The sequence below is a fragment of the Balearica regulorum genome, chromosome 22 (genome assembly GCF_011004875.1).
Source record: "Balearica regulorum gibbericeps isolate bBalReg1 chromosome 22, bBalReg1.pri, whole genome shotgun sequence".
Classification (NCBI taxonomy): Eukaryota; Metazoa; Chordata; class Aves; order Gruiformes; family Gruidae; genus Balearica; species Balearica regulorum.
The window spans coordinates 6,315,052-6,320,581 of NC_046205.1; the positions used below are offsets into that span (position 1 = coordinate 6,315,052).

At 45.1% G+C, this 5,530-nt stretch overlaps 1 long non-coding RNA gene across 1 annotated transcript; it reads left to right on the forward strand.

The window, feature by feature from the left end:
• The first annotated feature begins 89 nt into the window (after positions 1–89).
• Positions 90–5,071, forward strand: LOC142604803 (uncharacterized). Its single transcript, XR_012838639.1, has 3 exons — positions 90–2,441; positions 2,959–3,240; positions 4,101–5,071. It is a non-coding gene; the product is annotated as an uncharacterized LOC142604803 (long non-coding RNA).
• The last annotated feature ends 459 nt before the right edge of the window (positions 5,072–5,530 follow it).

Here is a 5,530-nt window from a genome sequence, read left to right on the forward strand (position 1 = left end):
CTTGCCCGAAACCCGGCGCACGCGTGGCCGTGCCGAGGCAGCGATGGGCTCGCCGTCCCCGCGCGGGGCTGCGGATGCGCTTGCTCCAATTGTGGCTCTGGAGATCTGTGCCAAACCCCATCTTCCTCGCGAAGAGATCCCGAACGGGGCAGAGCCGGAGTTATCTGTGCTAAAAGACTAGTCTGATTTAGCATGGTAATTACCGTGGTGTTCCGGAGGCGCCCTGTGATGACCAAATTAGCAGGAAACTCTAAAAGGTATAATACGCGCCTGACATATGACAAGGCTGGGCGAGAGGAAATGAAATGAAAATGGGTCAGGAGTGGGAGGTCTGGGCTGAAGCAATTCCCTCTGGTGCCAGGGTCCATTTAAGAGTCAAAACAGCAGCACATTACAAAGAGGGTGTAGAAAGGCTGTTTTCGTTGTCCGAACTGAGCGAACTGGCCTTTCCACTAGTCTCCTCCTCAGCAGCGCCCGTAGCACCCGCAGCGCAAACATCTGATGTATTGCCCTCCTAGCCTGAACGCCTTCCTGCCTTTGTTTTTGCAAAGAGCCAACAGACAGCAAAGTAGAACGGGGATTCTTAAAGGAGATAACTTTTTATCACTGGAAATAAAATAATAAACTTAAAGTCTATATCTTTGAAATGGACCGTTGAAATTAATTTTGTTTTTCTGTAGTTATGGTGCTAGACTTGCATTATCTGGGTTGGGATCCCAGTGTTTTCCCAAACTCCCTATGTCTCCCTCTGCAAATCACGTTAACTCTATGTCACATCCGTGTTCTGTAAGATAAAGGTAACTATTTCCTTTGTAATCTTGTCTACTGAAATAGAAATTTTGGGGTAAGAACTCCTTGTGCACGGCCCAATACGACAAGGATTTGACGTCTGAGGGCACAACAAGGTGCTACTGGAACGTAAATGTAACTCTCCTAAAGCAAATAGATATGCTGATTGTGTTAGATGAAATGGTTTCATAGGAAATGCTCCTTTTTTAAAAAATATTCGCTGCATGCTGAGAAGTAAAGCTGTTGGAAAAGAAACGTCCCTAGATGATGGAATCTGCGCAGGAAATACAGGTAAGTGCTCCGTTTACAATTCCACGTAGCTGTCAGAAACAGTAAAGTCTCCAAAGTGTGATGGAGCGCTCATGAACTCCAGAATAAAAGCCGGTGGTATTTCAGCCACCTGTGTTACAAACCTCGAGTAAAAACCTCCGTGGATCCGCTCTGATCAGGTCTGTAACGCAGTGTGAGTTTGGCTGTGGAAAACCTGGAGTGGCTTATGGAAAGAGTGTGATTTACTACTTATAGCATGCGCTCAAGAATAAATAAATCCAAAATGCTATTGCAGAATTAGCTGAAACTTATCTGTTCTGTGAGATAACAGAGCACACATGAAATTTGGGGTGTGGGCAGAGGAGGATGGTGGACTGATGATCGTTGTTGTTGAGTGCAGGTCATTCAGTCACAGCAAGAAAATGCTGCCTCGTGGGGATCCTTTGGGATGCTGTAACCAGTTTAAGGCTCTGTACAGTGGAAAAACTCAGGAGGGGAACCCAAGGCGCTTCTGCACGGACAGCCCCATCATGGGGTGAGAAGACTGTTGCATCCAGACACATCTTGACACGCTGCAGAACTTCCTGACTTGGAGCCGTAGCTTGATCTTTCTCTGAACTCATTTCACACCCCAAAAAAAGCTGTTGTCTCCATTTAAGAAATCTTCTTTGGCTATAACCTTTGCTACTAAAATGAAGCTATCCTTATGGGAAATACTTCTGGACTGCAGGATGTAATTTTAGCCTTTTCTCTGCCGAGAAGAATCAAATGAGAAGTATCTGAAGGTGTCAGGATAAAAACATACAAAGGAGCCATCCGGAATAACGCTGGCATCATTTTTCCTGCCTGCCTGCCTCAGGGAGGCTATCGGAATGCTTCGGCACTGCGATTATGGGGTCAAAGCTTGGGTGTATATTCAGTGTCTGGAATTATTATTGCTATTTATGGTATCCCATTGAAAATGCAGTGATGCTCAGGTGGCCACAGTGGGAATTCTTTGCACTATAAAGGAGGTCAGGGAGGAAGACCGAAATGCTACCTTCTGGCTCAGCACGTTCAGGTTCTGTGTCACGGCTGGGCTTAGACTGTTTCTCCCGAAGTCTGTTAGGATAATTAAGGCTGCAGTCACACGCTGCGTGTGACACTGCGCTGTCCGTCCTGGCTGCTAAGTCAATAATCTCTGAAGCAAGCGTTTTGTCGCCCTTGCAAATAACATCTCTTTTACTGCCTGATTTGAAAATGGTTTTGGCTTTGGTGTTTCGATTCAGTTGCACTAACAGGAAAAACTTCCTTCGCCGACTGCTGGTGTGGCATCTCGGATGCTGTATGTAAAGTATGGAATTTCATGGACTCTTATATATGAAGGAATGCATTAACTACAGGTCAGCAAAGTCTGTTTATTGTGTTGGTTTAGTACCGAGAGCTATTATTACCCTGTTGCTTTTAAGGTAACCTGCTTAAAGGTAATTATTTAGTCTGTCCGAAGCCGTGCAGAATGCCAACAGAACCTCTGCTTGTTTACGGTAATGATACAGTATAGAGTCAGAGTTGAGTGTTAACCTCAGTTTACCCTTGGGATAGCTGACTGTTAGGGAATGAAGAGTTTTTGTTAATGTTTTCCCTCATTCTCACTTGTCAAGGCTTGTCATGTGGTTTCCCTGGACTTGTCATTCATTCAAAATTAATTCAAAAAAGATTTTTTTTCAATTCCCCTTTAGGATTGACATTCCAGAGTGTTCTATAACAAGCATAGAAACCATGAGTCTGAATCTATTTTTACTGTTTGACACAATCCCACGTATTTTCCCACGATAATACTAGTAATCAGTGTGGGAATTTATATCAGGGTTGAATTGTGTAAAATGCCTTTTTTTTTTTTTTTTTTTCCCCTCCTCTTAGGATGGAAAGGCAAAGAACACATCAGGGGATGGCCTTGTTTGACAGTGGGCAGGGAGGGGAACTCCAGTACCGACTCAGACAAACAAGAATTGGCCTGGTGTACCCTCGGGAAGCTCTGCTCTCATCTCTGTGCGCCTGCAGAAAGGAAGGCGTCCACAATTTTGGGAAGTCTCGATGGGTTTAGAAAGTTGATCCAACATGACACGTCCATCGTCGGTCTTAAGCATCTGTGGCAGAATCAACAAGTGACTCCAAATCATCAAACTTCCTCCCAATTAAAAGGTAATTGGCAGCATCCTGGTCTTTCAGGCACCAGACTGTTCCTCATAAAACATTCAAGAGCCTTGCAGTTACCCAAAGAGGAAAATGAGGAGGGAGGTATCTTTCCACCCGATGGACGTAGCATGTAATTACTGGAGGCATATCCTGAGTCTTTGTCTGCGTGGCTCATCGCTGCGGTGTCTAAGAATTCCTTGAGATTCAGAGAGTGCCCTAACAAAGTCAGGTTTCCATGATATGATTGCATTATGAAATTATACTTCACGCCTGTATATTATAGTGCGCGCGCACACACTTTCATCATGTATCGGAGTGTAGTTTGCTCTTCTCTGATACCGTGCACCGGAGGATGTCTACAAATTGAATTATTTCAGGATAGTTATTAGGATAACTCCATGTAGGGAAACCTGTATTGCAGCACAAAAGCACCTTGCTCTCCTTTATCATAATCCATTTTAAACATGGATTATGCTGATGCAGGACAGGGCACTCCTATTTTGGAATAATTTTAAATAAGCATAGTTTTTATGCTTTCGGCTCACACCCTGCGTTATCCAGAATAGCTTTGAAGTGTAAACAAGCCTCTAATGTGTCTGTAGTATTTCCATTCCGCTCCCTGGCTCCTCCTTGTTCCCTGGCTCTTCCTTTGGGAAGCTCCAGAGCAAAACCAGACCTGCAGAGCCTGTCATTTAGGTCTTTGCTTTCACGAACTTCATAGCAAGGGACGTTTCCAATCCCATTCCCAATTTAAATGCATCCCTAAGCTTTTGAAGGGAGTATTTAGATGCAAGTTTCTGACTCTGAGCCATCCCCACAAACTATATTAGTAGATAAAATGTTTCCTTTCACACTTTTCTAAAAAGGACATCCCTCCAGAAGCCTGCGGTCCCTTTTGGGACTGTTTGATTATTTCTCTATTATCATCAGCCTATTCTGCAACCTCCAGAGGAAACCGATGGGACGACTCTGAGAAAGGTCCAATGCAACAAGTGCTGTAACGACCCAGGTCCATCTCCATCTGCCCAGGCTCCAGCTGGGACGAGCAGCGGATGTGTGGGGAAGATCGCAAATATGTTGAAATGCCCCCTCTTCCCTTTCGTGAAAAGCCATTTACGCGTCCGCTTCCGTGAAACGCCACGGAAGAGGCTCCTTACTCCTCTCCTGCTCATTTACTTAACCCTGCTTCCCGACTCTTTCATCTGGCATCCTGCCTCGAGTTTTAGTGTCGTCGTTCCCCGTGTGTATTCCTTTATACCCTTGTTTTCCACGCTCCTGTCATCGACTCCTCGTGCCCTTTACAAGTGGGGCAGCTCTAATCCCGTGGTCTCTCCTCGCACAGAGTCAGCTCCCACCTCGGAGCTCCCTGGTTGCCTTTCCCCGCGGCTTTACCAGCTGGGCTGGCCCGATCTGCAAGCGGCATTCAAGACAGAGCAATACCACGCAAGCACGCGTATGTCACGCACTATAATCTGTTTTCTGGTTTGTTAATCCTTTTCTAACAGATCCCACAGTTTTGTTTGTATTTCTAACCTCCTGTGAGTACGAGGTGGCCGTTTTCAGAGCCCTATCCGTAATAATGCCACAAACATCAGCTAATTTAGAGAGCTTCATTGCATATAGATTAGCAGGGTTATTTTATCTGCTAATTTATCACTCGTCTGCCTTGATGCCATGAGGTCCTTCTGCAGCTCTTCACAGACAGGTTTAGATTTGACTATCCTGAGTGGTTCCGAAACATCTGCGAACGCGTCATTTCACTATTCGTCCCCAGCATTACCAGAGGCGCCGGCCGGCTCGGCTGCGATGGCTTTGCGAGGTCAGGGCGTTAACGCCAGCCCCCGCCGTTCCCTGAGCGCTCTGACTGCGCAGGTCGCTCAAACGGCAGCCGGGAAAGGATATCGGTCCTTAAATCTATATAATATTTCAAGGTACAACCACAGGGGCAGAAGGATCCTTGTTCACAAAGACGATGGAGGTGCTTTCTTCAAATAGAAAGAGGTTTATTAAGATAATGAGAATGACATTGTGGTGTGGGTGTGGTACATCTATTGCAGCATTAAGAGAAACAACAGCAAGTACAAAATCCTGCAGAACTTCTATAGTCATTATCATCACAGCCTAGCCTGTCCATGCTACGGTTTTGTGTATCCAAAACTTCATTCCCATTTCTAATGGCAGAAATTCCAAAGACTTTCATCTTTCAAAAAAACCCCAAAAAACCCCAAAACAAAAAAAAAGGCAAAACAAAAAACCAACTCAATGTGATATAAATAACTTGCACTGGACATTTTAA